Source organism: Lethenteron reissneri, chromosome 5, assembly GCF_015708825.2.
Source record: "Lethenteron reissneri isolate LAM-NWPU_2019-01 chromosome 5, ASM1570882v1, whole genome shotgun sequence".
In the NCBI taxonomy this organism is placed as follows: domain Eukaryota; kingdom Metazoa; phylum Chordata; class Hyperoartia; order Petromyzontiformes; family Petromyzontidae; genus Lethenteron; species Lethenteron reissneri.
In genome coordinates, this window is record NC_083783.1 from 1327759 (window position 1) to 1346740 (window position 18982).

Here is an 18982-nt window from a genome sequence, read left to right on the forward strand (position 1 = left end):
TTTAATTCGAGTCGGCTCGCAGCCTGCGATCACTTCCCGGGGTGCGGGCGGCGGCTCGATCCCGGGGCACCCAGAACAAGACGAAGCACTCACACACAGAGTGGAGCACACTCACACACACAGAGTGGAGCACACTCACACACACAGAGTGGAGCACACTCACACACACAGAGTGGAGCACACTCACACACACAGAGTGGAGCACACTCACACACACAGAGTGGAGCACACTCACACACACAGAGTGGAGCACACTCACACACACAGAGTGGAGCACACTCACACACAGAGTGGAGCACACACACAGAGTGGAGCACACTCACACACAGAGTGGAGCACACTCGCACACAGAGTGGAGCACACTCACACACACAGAGTGGGTCACTCACACAGAGTGGAGCACACTCACACACAGAGTGGGCCACACTCACACACAGAGTGGGGCACTCACACAGAGTGGAGCACACTCACACACACAGAGTGGGGCACTCTCTCACACAGAGTGGAGCACACTCACACACACAGAGTGGAGCACACTCACACACAGAGTGGAGCACACTCACACACTCACACACACAGAGTGGGGCACACTCTCACACAGAGTGGAGCACACTCTCACACAGAGTGGAGCACACTCACACACACATAGTGGTGCACTCACACAGAGTGGAGCACACTCACACACACAGAGTGGGTCACTCACACAGAGTGGAGCACACTCACACACACAGAGCGGGCCACACTCACACACAGAGTGGGGCACTCACACAGAGTGGAGCACACTCACACACACAGAGTGGAGCACTCACACACACAGAGTGGAGCACTCACACACACAGAGTGGAGCACACTCTCACACAGAGTGGAGCACACTCACTCACACAGAGTGGAGCACACACACAGAGTGGAGCACACTCTCACACAGAGTGGAGCACACTCACTCACACAGAGTGGAGCACACACACACACAGAGTGGAGCACACTCACACAGAGTGGAGCACACTCACTCACACAGAGTGGAGCACACTCACACACAGAGTGGAGCACACTCACACACAGAGTGGAGCACACTCACACACAGAGTGGAGCACACTCACACACAGAGTGGAGCACACTCACACACACAGAGTGGAGCACACTCTCACACAGAGTGGAGCACACTCACACACACAGAGTGGAGCACACTCTCACACAGAGTGGAGCACACTCACTCACACAGAGTGGAGCACACTCACACACACAGAGTGGAGCACGCTCACACAGAGTGGAGCACACTCACTCACACAGAGTGGAGCACACTCACACACAGAGTGGAGCACACTCACACACAGAGTGGAGCACACTCACACACTCACACACAGAGTGGAGCACACTCACACACAGAGTGGAGCACACTCACACACTCACACACTCACACACACAGAGTGGGGCACACTCTCACACAGAGTGGAGCACACTCTCACACAGAGTGGGCCACACTCACACACAGAGTGGGGCACTCACACACAGAGTGGAGCACACTCACACACACAGAGTGGGGCACTCACACAGAGTGGAGCACACTCACACACACAGAGTGGGGCACTCTCTCACACAGAGTGGAGCACACTCACACACACAGAGTGGGGCACACTCTCACACAGGGTGGGGCACACTCACACACACAGAGTGGGGCAGACTCTCACACAGAGTGGAGCACACTCACACACAGAGTGGAGCACACTCACACACAGAGTGGAGCACACTCACACACAGAGTGGAGCACACTCACACACTCACACACACAGAGTGGGGCACACTCTCACACAGAGTGGAGCACACTCTCACACAGAGTGGAGCACACTCTCACACAGAGTGGAGCACACTCACACACAGAGTGGGGCACTCACACACAGAGTGGAGCACACTCACACACACAGAGTGGGCCACACTCACACACAGAGTGGGGCACTCACACACAGAGTGGAGCACACTCACACACACAGAGTGGGGCACTCACACAGAGTGGAGCACACTCACACACACAGAGTGGGGCACTCTCTCACACAGAGTGGAGCACACTCACACACACAGAGTGGGGCACACTCTCACACAGGGTGGGGCACACTCACACAATCACACACACAGAGTGGGGCAGACTCTCACACAGAGTGGAGCACACTCTCACACAGAGTGGGGCACACTCACACAGAGTGGGGAACACTCACACACACAGAGTGGGGAACACTCACACACAGAGTGGAGCACACTCACACACAAAGTGGGGCACACTCACACACAGAGTGGGCCACACTCACACACAGAGTGGGCCACACTCAGACACAGAGTGGGGCACTCACAGAGTGGGGCACTCACAGAGTGGGGCACACTCACACACACACAGTGGGGTACTCACACACACACTGGGGCACACACTCACACAGAGTGGGGCACACTCACACACAGTGGGGCACACTCACACACAGAGTGGGGCACACTCACACACAGAGTGGGGCATACTCACACACAGAGTGGGGCACGCTCACAGAGTGGAGCACTCACACACACAGAGTCGGGCACACTCACACACAGAGTGGGGTACTCTCACACACAGAGTAGGGTACACTCACACACAGAGTGGGCCACACTCACACACAGAGTGGGGCACACTCACACACAGAGTGGGGCACTCTCACACACAGAGTGGGGCACACTCACAACGAGTGGGGCACGCTCACAAAGAGTGGGGCACGCTCACACACAGAGTGGGCCACACTCACACAGATTGGGGCACACTCACACAGAGTGGGGCACTCTCACACAGAGTGGGGCACACTCACACACAAAGTGGGGCACACTCACACAGTGGGCCACACTCACACACAGAGTGGGGCACACTCACACACAGAGTGGGGTACACACACAGTGGGGTGATCTCTCACACGGACTTTCACACGGATGTTTAACTTTTTGCACCATATGTAGCCAACCACGCTAATCAGAGGTACGGGGGAAGGACGACAAAGTCAACAAAAACATTGTTCTAAAGCATTTTTTTCGATTTAAAGCTTTCGTGACTGCAGGGATTCATCTTCTTGGTTCTTTCGGTAAAGTCACGTAGAAGGGAAATAATAAAATAATATAAATAAAACACACCCAGCCATTAGATTCACCATGGAAGTCGAAAAAGATGGCAAGCTACCCTTTTTGGATGTCCTAATTAAAAGGAGACCTGATGGTTCAATGAACCACTCTGTCTACAGGAAAGCCACCCATCCATCCCAGAATAATTCCCTCATCAAGACTCTACACCATAGAGCCCAATGCATCTCCGACCAGGAACACATTGCCAGTGAACTCAAACACGTACGCCAAGCTCTTAAGGCTAATGGTTACTCCGACTACACAATCCGCAAAGCCATCACTCCAACCATCAAGAAGGATCCTGATAATTGTTTTTTTACCCTTCTATCTGGCAACAAAACTGACACCTTTTTGCAAGGAGTCATGTTTGCATAGACCGCAATACCTGCAGTCATAATACAAACAAAAGAACATAACTCTGATAATGTGCACATTATCAGAGTTATGTTCTTTTGTTTGTATTATGACTGCAGGTATTGCGGTCTATGCAAACATGACTCCTTGCAAAAAGGTGTCAGTTTTGTTGCCAGATAGAAGGGTAAAAAACCAATTATCATATTTTTACTGGCAAATGAGGTCCCCATAGTGAAGAAGGATCCTGTTGAGGAGCCTTTCAAGACCATCACCTTACCCTACATTGCTGGGGTCACAAAAAAGATCTCCAAAATCCTGATTAAACACAAGATCCAGGTCCGATTCAACACAGTACATAAAATCCGTGATCTGGTCCCGTCTGTAAAAGATGTGGTTCCAGACATACAGTACCCTGGCGTCTACAAACTAAGTTGCCTCTGTGGTAGCAGTTACATTGAAGAAACCAAACGACATGTCTCGGACCGCATCCGTGAACATAAAGCAGACCTGAAACACGGTAGGACAAACACCTCAGCCATGGCAGATCACTGTTACAATTCAGTGGGCTCACATGACATTGACTTTTCCAAGACAGAGGTTATCTGCAAGCCATCTGGCTACCATGAGAGATTCGTTCATGAGGCGATCCACATATACAAACACAGAGACAATTTCAACCGAGAAGATGGATTCTGGCTCAGCAATCATTGGAAGGACGTAATAAACCATTTCGGATCTTAACTGACTGTGTTCACGCTTACGGTGACTTTCAGACCGCAGTCGACTCACTGGCATTGACTATATATCTTGTATTCTCCGCAGGGAATGGATTCTTTGCTCCGCTACAAGTCTCCTACCACCACTCTCCCATTGACATATTTCGTCGCTTCCTCTTAGTATCTTTCATGCGACGGTCAATGGTATAGTTTATAGCAGATTGTATAATAATACATATGTAATAAAGGACTCTCAGACGATGTTGTTCTCCGTGTCCTTTATTGGGTTCTTGCTCGCACCCCGCGATGTCTCCGCTCCGACCCGCACCTTCTCTGCCTCGTGCCTCCGCACGTCGTCTGAGTCCTCCGCTCCCGCTCTCTCTCTGCAGCCACCCCGCTGCTCGTGTGCTCCGCGCACTCCGCAGCCCCCTTGCTGCTCCGTGTGACTCCGCACACCCAGCAGCCACCCTGCTGCTCCGTGTGCTCCCGCACACTCTGCAGACACCCCCCGCTGCTCCACGAACACCGCTGGCCGACGGTGCCATGACTCCTGCCTCGTGGCAATCGCGCCACTCCTCGCCAGCACTCCGCGTGGCCTTTCCGTTCTCTATTCTGTCTCCACTCCCGACCCCATTCCGGTTCTCCCCTTATATCCTCCCCCTCACGTGACCCTGACTCCTCCTCCTCCGCATCTGACCCTGATTCCGCCCACACTCACGTGACCCTGTCCTTGCTCGCATTACACATAGTATACAATTGTAATGTTTAATACAATGTATAAGGTAATATATAGTATCGTAATTGTATAGCGAATATACAACAGTGTGGTATACAGTAGGGTGGGTAGAATAATACATAGTGTAATATTACAATGTATAGTCGAAGGTATAGGGTGGTGTATAGTAATACAGTATGTAATTTAATGTTGGGTTTGTCTATGGCAGTATATAGTACGGGGTAGACCCGTGTGATGTAAGAAAAAAAGTTTAGCTGGAAGCATATTATATTTTTTGCGACATAGAATTGTAATGTATTACTTACTGTTAGTAGCTCAGCTTATTGGAGAGTATATTTAGTATACTGATGATACTATGTAGTTTATACTTTATTTTTTTACGTGGTGGTTTAGTTACTGCAGCTACATACTATTAACATTCCTTCCCTTCATTAATGCTACCCCTATCCTCTCCCTTTGATGCTGCTAATCCTGCATAATGCACGGGCATAATATGACTTTGAAACCCCCAAGATTTTGATTGACCAGGGGTGTGTTGAACTGCCATTGGGACATCGATTGGAGTTTTTGTCTTCCCCACGTCAGTTGTGTATGGCTAACACTACGGTTCAGGCCCTGGTGAGCAAAACCGTGCGAGTTCCCCCGGGTGTACAAACTCTTGTGCCCTTTCGACTGCGGAAGCAGCTCGATTGGGAAGTTACTGAGGGAGGGGGGTTCTTTTAACCCCTTTGAACAGAGCGGTTCGTGGTCTCACTTTGGTGGGGGCCCAGACGATAGTGAGGGGGGATCAGGAACCCTTCCTCCAGGTGTTGAATGCTGGGTTGAGTACCACGGTTATACAGGCGGGTACGGCTTTGGCCGACGTGACGGCTGTATGTTGTGGAAAGACCAGTGATGTGGCCGCTCATGTTGTGGCTTCAGTGGAATGGGGAGCGGTTTCGGATGATTCATGGATGGATGCGTTGTGTTCGGAGAATCCGAATTTGTCATGGAAGCAGAGGGGCGAGTTGCGAGTACTGCTCCGGGAATTTTTCGATGTATTTAGTCAAATTAAATTAGATAACGGCCACACATCCCTGATGCATCATCATATGGATATGGGTAGAGCTGCTCCCATACGTCAAAATTCATTTTGGTTTAGTCTGAAGGAGGACCATGTGCGTCAGGCGGTCGATGAGATGTTGGCCGCTGATATAATTTCTCCTTCCATCAGTCCGTGGGGAGCGCCCATTGTTCTGGTTAAGAAGGACGGGAGTTTGAGATTTTGTGTGTATTTCCGAATATTGGACAAGGTCTCCGTGGCGGATGCGCACCCGCTCCCACAGATGGACAATTCATTGGATGGTCTGTTGGGTGCGCGATTTTTCTCCACCCTGGATTTGTCAGGGTTTTGGCAGTTGTCTTTGGATGAAAGTTCCAAACCAAAATCAACGTTATGCACTCCGCAAGGTTTGTTTCAATTTAACTGTCTTCTGATAGGACTCAACTCGGCTCCAGTCACGTTCCAGTGACTTATGGAGTTAGTGCTATTGGGACTCAAATGGGATTGGTGTTTGATTTATTTGGATGACACAATTGTCTTTGGATGCACGTTCCAGGAGCATCTGCAGCGGCTACGTTAGGTGTTTGTTAAAATGCGGGCCGCAAATTTGAAGTTTAAGCTGCATTCACCTACTGCAAAAGCCGGTTCGCGACCTGGGTCATATTGTTAGCGAGGCCGGGATTGCCATGGACCCTGACAAAACTGTGTGCGTGCGCACATGGCCAACCCCAATGTCGGTGGGTGAAGTCCGCAGTTTTGTTGGGTTCGTATCATACTACCACCGCTTTGTGCCCGGGTTTGCTCTCACTGCAAAGGGTCAGAGGTTTCAGTGGGGGGAGGAGGAGGCCGCATTTGTTGCTTTGCGCGATGGTCTCGTTAATGCACCTCCCCTTCGGTACCCCAATTTCTCCTTGCCATTTGTGCTGGACACGGATGTCAGCGACACCGGAATAGGCGCCGTTTTGTCACAGGTAGAGAACGTGTTGCAGAGCGTAGTCACTTATAGGAGCCGGGTGTTGTCCCCCGCAGAGCAGCGCTATTGTGTTACATGCCGCGAGTTGTTGGCTATCGTGAATTTTGGGCAGCAGTACCGTCCGTACCTCTGGACAGTTTGTGGTACGCAAGGATCACGCGGTCCTGCAATATGTGCTGCGAGTTGATCAGCCATCCGGGCAGCTCAGCTCTTACGATGTTTGGAGGTTTTGCAGGGCCACTCCTTCACAGTCACCTACAGGAAAGGGTTGCGCCACTTTAATGCAGATGCTTTGTCGCGATTGCCGCCGAAGGGCCAGTGTGCGTGTTTGACGGTTGCTGGTAGGTGCAGGAGAGCCTTGCACCATTGTAGCGTTGGTGGATGCTCCACCACTCGTAGCGACAGTTGCGTGCGACAATACCATCGGTCTTACACATGAGGAGTGGGGGCGCTTCCAGGGGGAGAACACCTCCCTTCTAAGAATACATCACTGCGTCGGTACAACGAGCAGTAGGAAGGGTCCAGGGGGTATCTCCCCCGTGGTGGGAGACTGGCTGCTCATGAGATGGGATGCAGAAGTACAGTGTTACTGCATCGTTGTGCCGACTGCTCTGCAGGGTAAAGTTACGAGAGCTGCCCATGTGCGGTTGATGCATCTTGGAGTGCAGAAGACATTGTTTAACTTGAAGTGCGACTTCTTTTGGCCCGGAATGTCGGAAGATGTCCACAATATATATATGGGGTGTTTGGAATGTGCTCGCCGAAAGCCCCCACCGAGGCTGGCCCGACCACTGTTGCACTCTATTGGGGTGTCTCGCTGAAGGTCGTGATGGCAGGGAGCAGGTTGTGATGGCGTGGATGAGGCCGTGATGGCGGGGAGGAGGCCGTGATGGCGGGGTGGAGGCCGTGATGGCGGGGTGGAGGCCGTGATGGCGTGGAGGAGGCCGTGATGGCATGGTGGAGGCCGTGATGGCGTGGAGGAGGCCGTAATGGCATGGAGGAGGCCGTGATGGCAGGGAGGAGGCCGTGATGGCGGGGAAGAGGCCATGATGGCGGGGAGGAGGCCGTGATGGCGGGGAGGCCGTGATGGCGGGGAGGAGGTTCACTCATCTTACACTGACTCACACATCATACACTGATTCACTCACACATCATACACTGACTCACTCACACATCATACACTGACTCACTCATCATACGCTGACTCACTCACACATCATACACTCACTCACACTACCACTGACTCACTCATCATACGCTGACTCACACATCATACACTCACTCACACTACCACTAACTCACTCACACATCATACACTGGGAGTGTCATGCTGCCAGCTATGGCTGCAAGTTTGGTCGTACATGTTATGTATATCGTTTATTGTCTCGGTGAAACCCTATTTTCCGCCTTGCCAGGTTGTTTCATCCCCACTACCCGAAGGCCGGGTGTCTAATGTGCCTGACGAGCCCGGGTGTGCGACCACGGGGGTTGTGCCTCAGTGGATTTCTGTTCCTCTGTACACAGGAATCCAGCACTTGACAACCATGGAACCACCCATTGAGCCGTCTGAAAGCCATCCAAGGAGGAACGACCGACACCCGCTTCTTCTTCCCCCCCAGGAGGGGCCACACCCATAGACCATCCTCAAGTCATCCCCGTGGTCCCCAGGGAACCCGCCCTTGTTCCACCCGGGGGCCCGGCGTTTTAAATAACCGCCCAAATCGTCCTATTTATTTCGCCAGCATCTAGAAAGTGGTCAGACACAAGCCGAGCTGTGTTTGCCGTTTGAACTGGGTCCTTCCTGTGTTTGTGGGCTGTGGCATGCCAGCGGTCGTCGCGTGTTGTATATAGTCTGGGGGTTGGGTTTATTATGGTGCGTTCAGGAAATGTTTTGTTGTTGTTATTGTTGACTCGCGAGGGGGGCTCACGGTTGTTGTTGTTGCTGTTGTTGTCGGGATTGTTGTTGGTTGATGGTGGGTTGTCCCGCTGCGCAAGGAGTGGAGGTCAGCCGGGACGGCTGTGTTTGTTAAGGGGGGGGGGGGGGTGATGTAGTGACATAGAATGGGTCACTATGGTGCGTAGCGCTGGTTACTGACAGAGAGAAGGAATGTGGGCATAATGGCCGACCTGCCGGCAGAGCAGGGTGTGGCAGCCGTTCTGCCAGCAGAGCATGCAATGCCACAGAGTAGGTGACTAGGGTGCGTGGCGCTGGCTGCTGGCAGAAGAGGGCATATGAGGACGGGGCACCCCGGCCGGCTGGTGGAACACTTGATAGGCTGGGGTAAAGGATGTGGGGCAAAGGTGACCGAGGGGACACGTGAGGTATAGCCCAGAACCTTCTGGTAGGTTCCAGAAGGGGGCGTGGCCGAAGGCGGAACCAGGCCACGCCAGGGGGCATAAAAGGAAAGTCCCGAGGCTGGATAAAGGCTGTCTGTCGGTGGAATAGAACCCAAGGTGCTATGTCTTCGTCTTCGGCGTCATGGGTCACACAGCATGCCGGCTGTTCCAATCCGTTTATAGTTATCTGGTGTGTGAACAGTGTCCAAGGGTATAGAATAAACGTGTGTTGCCTCAAACTATTAGTGTCTCAGAAAGTGACTCACTACATATGTACCATACAGGACCCACGATTGTGACCTCTACTTAAAATTCAATCTCACATCACTTGATGCAATACGAAATATACATTGGGCCTGTTCATCCCTAAAATTATTACTGGTAAATCTGCAATATACTTAGCTAATTCATCAACCCAATTGTCAAATTCAAGTAACCTTAGACGTTAATATAATTGCTTTTTATTATCCCAAAAACAAGAATAGCAATAGGTGATAAAGCTTTTGCTGTTGCAGCACCGTTTTGGAACAACCTTGTTTCCTCCCTCAACATCGTAAATCTTATAATTGGTTCTTTACCCTTCTATCTGGCAACAAAACTGACACCTTTTTGCAAGGAGTCATGTTTGCATAGACCGCAATACCTGCAGTCATAATACAAACAAAAGAACATAACTCTGATAATGTGCACTGTCCTTGAAGTTGATTGGTCCACACCCGAGACAGCTTTCCTTCGAGCCTAGTCTCATATGGGTTGGACCAGATGACGCCAAAAGGCGCACAACTCAAGGACAATGCACCATCAGAGTATGAGAGCTCGGGGCAAGCATCTACACTATGGGGACCTCATTTGCCAGTAAGAATATGATATTTTTACTGGCAAATGAGGTCCCCATAGTGTAGATGCTTGCCCCGAGCTCTCATACTCTGATGGTGCATTGTCCTTGAGTTGTGCGCCTTTTGGCGTCATCTGGTCCAACCCATATGAGACTAGGCTCGAAGGAAAGCTGTCTCGGGTGTGGACCAATCAACTTCAAGGACAGTGCACATTATCAGAGTTATGTTCTTTTGTTTGTATTATGACTGCAGGTATTGCGGTCTATGCAAACATGACTCCTTGCAAAAAGGTGTCAGTTTTGTTGCCAGATAGAAGGGTAAAGAACCAATTATCATATTTTTACTGGCAAATGAGGTCCCCATAGTGTATCGTAAATCTTCCCTGAAAAAATATAATGAATCTGAAAATTAGTTACTGGATACAACTACATTTGCTAATATGATTTGTAACTTGATCCTTACCCGTGTATTGATAATTACATTTTAATGTGCAAATTTATTGAGGGGCGGTGTTGTCTTGCTGTGCTCTGGGACTGTTGTTATTTTTGTTGTTTTGCTGCCTTGCCCAAGCTTGCATTTAGTATTGAAAAATCGGCAGGAACTGATATACTTGATCAATTTTTACTTATATAGTTGATCTCTTTTTCTTCTTATACATGGCTGATGTAGATGCACAGCAACAACTACAATTTCACATTCAGTTTGTCAAGCCAGATAATCGTGTTTGGAGCAGCAGAGTATATGGCTGTGATGTTTCTTTCGTATTTGTGGATCGTGAATGACGTCATTTTATGTTGTATGATCTGTTCTGGATGACTACAGTCGCACGCTGGAGAATTTGTAATTTTACATTTGTGTATCAGGGATCCACATCTACTGCCATGGTTTGTACAGTGGATGCAGTTAAGGGTGGACCATGAGCTTCGTGGAAGATGAAACCTAGGGATCTTCTACGTTGGGTCTTTCACAAGATGTATGCGAGTTCTTTTACACTCCATGCAGATCTCTCAAGTGTCATCGGGGTTGAACTCGCATTGTTGAAGTTTAAGCACATGGTTCCAAAAGGGCGTGCGTGACTTTATACATTTTCACATGATAAGCCACTTCGTTGAGCTGCCATTTGTGGCCAGGTCGCTTATGAAAAAGAGATATAGAGCTCAAGTGGGCCTGACCTAGTAAGAAAAAAAAGTTTAGAAATATTGTACATTTGCATGTAACACTGTCAAAAAGACTGTATAGTAAATTTTTAAAAATCTGTTTTTTTGTTGCGTCCTGATGCTGGCTTGCTTGTCAGAAGGAGGGCAATAGTCACGACAATTGCATACACACATATACGGGGGTACTGACTCCCACACACACACCAGAAAACACCAGACTAACACCCCAACAACAATCAATCCTTCGTATGGCCTTAACAGGGCTGTTGGGGCAAGTGCTGTTAGCAAAGCAGCGCCTATGAAGGCTGGCACAGCACACGAGGGGGTAGGCGGCCAACACCACTCCTGGCCGTCTTTGTCTCCCCAGTGGCGATGTTTGTACACCACACCAGGTACTCATTTGAAGATGAGTCGATCTAGGGGAGGCCCAGGACCAGAGTTGTCCATGAGCGGGAATCTAACGCAGGTCTCTGATTCACGAAATCTTGTGGAGGATCGCTCCGCTGAACAAAACACTTTGCAAGTGCGAGTTCGCGTTTTAACTCGATGTAAAACAATATTTAATGGGAGTTGGTTTGTAAGTGCAGGTGTTCGTAAGTCGAAGGCTGCATGTACTTACAACTGACTGATTTCATACTCCTTTGGACTCATCAGAATACCATTGTCATGAAGTATTACTGGTGTAAAGTCTGCCTCTGATAAAATATTTTAAAAAACTTTAAAAAAATAACACGCTTTATGTCTCGGCCTCGATGTGCGCTGCGTTGCACCGCTAGCTGAGTAGTTAACCTCATGTACAATAAACCCTCAGAGCCAGGATGAACGTCCGACTCCAAACGTCATTTATTGAATTTAACGAGGTAAAACTGGTGAGAAAACAGCACAGATACAGCATCTGTTATAACCCGGAAACACCAACACAATGAATCAACACCACAGCATCAGAACATTGTCTTAGATAACATGTTTCTCAACAATAGACCCTGGATGGACCAGGCCCCTACATTACCACTGAATGACTATACAAGAGCATAAGCTGCTGTGTTACATAAAGGCACATCGTGTATTCATCACACTGCACGCCAAATGTACAATATTACACATAACACTAAATTGTGGATGAGATATTTCGTCATCCTTGCTCTCAGGATCGCAATATAGTTATTTGGGTACAAGTTTGACTCGACTTATTAAATTACAAGTAACATTCACAATAAGGAAAGTTGCAGGCTACATTGTTAACTAGGCCTCGTATTTATCATAACAATTTAACAGCATTATAAAGGCATTTACATCATTATAACGGTCATTCTAACATTATTGCCAATATTATAAGAACATAAACGAACTTACAGACAATGCTTCTTAAAGTCCCACAATGGACAATTGCGGCTGGCTTAACTGGGACGCGATGTGTGCTGCCATCTTTAATTATGTGTGTAATGGCCGACGCCCGCGTGGTTGAGTGGGAATCTTAAATCACAACTTCCTGGTCACGTGACCAAAATTAGTATCAAAAATAGGAAATTCCTGTGTACATACGCCCCCCACCCCATCTGCCGTGAGGCAAAACCCCTGCCGTGAGGCAGAACACTTTAATGAAATGTACCGTACTCGTAATGGCAGAACTCCACGACTCCAGAAGTGGCCCCGCAGCTTGCCATAGCATAAGGGACCGTGGTGATTTAAGGCAACGTGAGTTGAGCGTGGACAATTAGACCCGTAAAAAATATTGTTTAAAAAAAGATATATTTAAAAAAAAAGATAGAATATAGTATTGTCATCAGTATGACATACCTATACCAAGTTTGCAGTCGATACGACATTGGGAAGACGGTTGAAATAGAGTTACAAGATTTGAGGATATGACAACAGACGGAGTGAGTTAAATAAAAGCATGTAAAATGTTTACAAATTTATATATTTTTTTATGACAGAATATAGTCTTGTCATCAGTATGACATAAGTATACCAAGTTTGCAGTCGATAGCACATTGGGAAGTGGGTAAAGATTTTAGTTACAATATTTTTTTAAGGATATGACAACAGGCGGAGTGAGTTAAATAAAAGCGTGTAATAATAATAAAAATCGTGTAATAAAAACCACATACAGTATGTGGAGTCCCCCCTTCCACATTATTAAATGCCATCAATAAATATGTGAAAACGCACGTGTTATCTTTTGACACATTTGTGTTGTTTGAAAAATGGTGGCCATGAAAACCAAACTATGGACCATATACGTAGTAAAAACATAGAGAGACAGAGATACATAGAAATCCAGAGATGCGTGAAAGAAAAAAACAATTGGTATCGTATTTCTAAACCTCACACGAACAAAAATGTACCTGAAGGTCAAAAATGATTCTTACCAATTAATTAGAAACACAAAATGGAGTCGTCGCGTGGCTTTTCACTTGAAAACGCACGAACTGCGGTCCAAAGGTGGTAAGATGTTCCCTAAAATACACGCCACTGCACTTTGGTCAGTAGAATTTACTGCAGTACCCGTGGTAGTAGTAATACCGATTAATTGGTGCAAATCTTACGGCTCCATTGCAACTTCAATCACCACCGACTTATTTTCGACGGAGGGGCAACGCCGTTGAACAGCTCGATACAGTCGCCGTTAGGCGCGGTCACGTGAAAAATAGACTTAGTAATTTAGCATTCTCGCCACATATATTTAGAAAGCACCGCTCTGTCTGTTAAACACTGCGTTATAATATAATTGTATTTTTAAATCGTCAATTCAGTCCGATGCTGCTCGCACATTGCGTCAATGGGGAAACCAATGGAGCGGCTAGATGCAGCAACCCCCGCCATTGGACATTATGCAGCGGTGTAACATCACGGTGTACATAGCAGCGATTTACCAACTTGTATTATAAGTGGAAATCATTGCTTTCACTGTATCAAACGTGCAATTTAGCTTTACGTTGACGATGCTCTTGCAGCTGTATATTCAAAGGGGGGGAAACACGCGTCTCGCGATCAATTGCGTAAAGTACAGTCCGGCCCGTCTTGTACTGTACGGTAATTTTAGACGACCCACTTTTATCCATAAAATGTTTGATCTGGAACACAGAATGTGTTGTATTTAGTTTGCATACGGTCTACTACAATCACGACTACATGGATAAAACATATACAGTGTTAATAGAGTTCTGTACATTATCCAGTAATACTGTCATGTAGATATTTTTTTTAAATCAGAAAGTTTGCAAATAATCAATATTCATTATATAATGTTTATCTTCAACAAGAGATTAATGTCATGGAATAATATACATTGCCATTGAACAATTAGCAGTAGCACCTAGCACAGTACTGTATAACATACAAAGTTCAAGATCCATAGATCGCTTTTAAACATCCTAACAATGAGTCCAGTAATTGTAATAAATAATTATCACTATTGTTCATCATCATCATCCTCATCATCACTAAATCCCAATCTAACACCGCATTGTCATTAATCATCACTGTTAAAGTTATGACCATTCACATACAGCATGTTTACGTATTTGAGAAAATAATACTGGTCCGTACATTTTTAAACAGTAATACATTTTACGTAAGTAAACAGTGAATTTCGATCAAATATTTTTCACCAAATTCAATGAGGTCAGTCTCTCGGTATATAGAAACATAGCTATTAAAATAATATTTGTAGGACTTTCAATACAGCGGCCAGGAAAACCATATTGAGTACGTGCACTGCCGGATTAAGGTTCTTAGAGGCTCTTTCGTATGCGTTTCTACAGTCGGTGCTGCTGCTGCTGTCCCATGTTAGTGTTGTGTGTCTATTAGTACCGCCGCTATCACTCCGCTTGTTTCACGCGGAACTTCGTTCAGACGCTGGAAAGATGTTGCTGCTGCCGATACGTTCATTTGTTTAGTCTGTGCCCTCATTCGATAGCAGCGTGCTGCTGTGTGCCGCAGATAAGCAGATTAAAATTTGAATTATACAAATAAAATGTAAGCCAAATTTTTTTACTATTATCAAATTGGATGACTCAGCTTTAAAAGTATAGCGTTCATTTTCATCGATAACATTCAGTGTTCTGACAGGATGACCCATGGCGAGCTCCATATTGCTTTACTTTTGTTTAAGCTTAAAGATTGTTTGACTTATTTTAGGTGTAATATGCCTTACTTATGAGTTAACCACTGCAAAGAAATTGCAACGATCAGCCAACAAATTAAGCGAAAAAATAATGAAAAAACATTTAACTTGTTTTTCTTTTCTAAAATACAAAATGTGTAAATTTCTGGATATAAACACAAGTTGCCGTATTTCCCCAGTTTGCCAAATATTATTTCGGAATTGGCAGGGACTTGGGCTAATTGGCTGCTAATTAGGCTAAATTAGAAAAAAAAACATTTATCACTTTAGCCCTTAGGTCTACTTAATAGAATTTTAGTATAAATGCATTTTTCTTTTTTTTTCTAGTCTCTGACATATTCCTGTTTGGTATATCTGTTCAGAAATTGTTATTATTAGTGTATTTCTCTCACCTTATAAAAAACAATATTTACATTAACATGACTGCCTATATGTCAAAATTTTTTTCGTAGGCCCGAGGCACAGTGCCTAGGGCCTACTGTGCCTACTATACCTATTGTATAATACGGCCCTGAGTATGTGGACGAATCACGAACTTCCCCCATCTCATATTCAACAGCTAAATTCATTTGGCCCAATTTCGGCCCTGGAAGATCTGAGCTATGTGCTCAGAGACAAAAAGAGTATACACATACGTGAGGTTCATTTATAAAACTCGGAGACCAATCTTAAAACACCTGAAGCTTAGACCAGTCTTAAATACCTGAACCCAGAACGACAATGACCCGGGAACCCCCTCCCCCCACCTCCAAAGAAAATCCCCCCACTTCGCCTGCTGTGATGAGTCCCGTGTGCCTGATACCGTCGATGTCCTTGGTACTACTGCCCAGAATACCCGTCAATGTGTAGTGACATAAGAGGGGAGGGGCTGCTGGGGGCTCTGGGATCCTAGGCAGCCCTCGGCACCAGGCGCTAGGATCCCCGTCACCCCAGACAGTTAAGCCCCTTGGCGCCACCAACGGGGGGGCTGTGTGTGCTCTGTTGGGGACGAGGCATAAAATGGCAGCTCCCTGGCCGATCGGGGCCAGTCGCAGCTCAAGACCCAAGACCAGCCAGCTTAGGACCCTGGACCCCCTCATCCCGCTTGTCCTTGTAAGGGCCGGGACGCTGTGAGGGCCAGTGGTGGGACTCTGGGACTCCCGGCTCTACGTCCTTGTAAGGGCGAGTTCCGAGGAAGCCAGAGTCCAGACCCGCACCTTGGCTCGGTCGGGTCAATTAGCCTTTGTGATGATTGTTACATTGGGGAAACGAAATGGCATGTCTCTGATCGTGTCCGCGAGCACAAGTCAGATCTGAAACACGGCAAAACTGATTCTTCTGTCGTTGCTGATCATTGTTACAATGCTATGGTCTCTAATGATATTGTCTTTTCCGAGACCAAGGTGCTCTGCAAACCATCTGGCTACCATCAAAGGGTTGTTCACGAAGCCATCCAGATATACAAACATAGACATAACTTAAACCGTGATGATGGGTACAAATTGAGCAATCATTGGAAATATGTTATTAACCAAGTAAAAAAGATTTAACTACGCATATTTGTACCATCTTATTTGACAGGTACTAGTCTATTTTACTGAGTTGTTGACATCCCCAGCGTTTAACAGTGCTGCTATTTTTGGTTTTGGTAGCCAACATCGACCGTAATTCTTGTGGAGGAGTATCAGCTGTACCTTCCCTTCTAAACCCGCCCATTCCCCCCCCACCCTCCCAGTTCCTGAGTGCCACATTTAGATAAGCTCCTCCCCCCTCCCCTTAACCAGTATATAAGATCTTGTCTCCTGGATTTCTTTTCACTTGATACAGTAAATTTGGCTGTGACGGTCCCACCTGAAGACGGAGACTTGTGTTGCCTCCGAAACGTCGTGATTTAATTTAGTTATTTTCATGTATTATTATTTTATTTTATTATAATTTTTTACCTACGTGACTTTACCGAAAAAATCTAAGAGTATGGGGGGTAGACTGCTGAGGTGCATTCACATGCCGCCGCACCACAGGTTCGTCGGACACATCCAATACAGGCCATTCCGGGATGGGAGATGACGCATCATATGGAGACACAAATGTTTTAAGACGCGACGGGTGAACAGGCTATAAGCGCCGGCCGCAGCGAATTCGTACACTCTGGTCCCGACGAGTTTCCACGATTGAACGGGACCCTGCCAGAGTCGATGGAACTTTGGCGACGTGCCCACCGGCACCATAGGGCAGTGCAGCCAAACCCTATCCCCCACACGCCAGGGCTCTCGCGGAGACTGTGTGCTGTGCAGGCGTTCATTGGCAGCCTGCCTTCTCTCTGTTACCCAACGAGGCCTCTCTAGCCTCCTTCAGACGGTCTAATGCCACCTGCATGGGGGCAGGCAATGCCGATGACCTCCCCTTAACTTTCACGCCCAACCTGACCAGGGCTGGGGCCTCCGGTTACCGATTGTAGATCAATTAGAATGGCGAATACCCCGTCGAGGCGTGTGGGGCCAACCTGTAAGCGGCTAGGGCTGCCGGAATGTATAGGTCCCAATCAGTTTGTGCTGAATTAACCTGCTGGCACAACATAGACGTCAGCGTCCTATGCAGGCGCTTGACCATCCCATTGGTTTGCGGGTGGTACGGGGATGTCCAAATCTTTTTCGTACCCAGTGAGTCACACACTTCTTTCAGTAGACGGGATGAATTTTTTTTGCCCTGATCGGTGAGCAGGTGCTCTGGGGCACCTTTATCGAGGACGTATCCCTGCAGGAAAGCCTCGGCGATCGACCCTGCCGATTGGTCCACCAGTGGCCACGCCATAGGCCACCGAGTGAGGTACTCGACACCCACCAGCAAATATTTGTGACCCACGGGGTGACAGGGAACGGGCCCAAAATATTCAGGGCAACAATTTCATTTACACTGGAGACTCTTATCGATTGCAACGGTACCCGATATGGTTGCGCCGGCGCCTTCCGCCGCGCACACTCGTGGCAGGACTTAACGGAAAGGTGAACGTCGTTTTGCATACCAGGCCAGTAAAAATCATTACACAAGGTCAGGGTGGTTTTCTTCTCCCCCAAATGCATCAGCTTCTCATGCGTGTCACAAATGAGCTTGCCCCTCAAACACAATGGAACAACAATACATAGTTTTTGCAGTACGACGTCCCACCGTACGAGGAGATCGTCGACAAGCTGAAGGAAGGGGCGATTCTCCGACCCTTTAGAGCAGGAGGCCCGAAGCCTAATTCTGGACAAGGAGGAATCGTTCACCTGTAGGCGAGTCCAACAAGCCAGCGATAGCCCCAGTAAGGCGGACCCCTCGGCGGGGACCCCATCAGCTGGTCCCGAATTGGCTGCGGCGGCCATAGCCGGAATGCCCTGCAGTGGTGGACTGCAGCGCAGATAACCCTCAGTACATTTGCACGAGCCTGACGGCTGAGGCAATTGTGATAAAGCGTCAGCATTGACATGACGCGCCCCTTTCCTGTGTTGGACCGTAAAGGAGTATCCTTGCAGGATTTCGAGCCAACGGGCCATCTGGCCCGAGGGCTGGTCAACCCGCAAGGAGTATTGCAGCACCGCGTGGTCAGTGCGAACCAAAAAA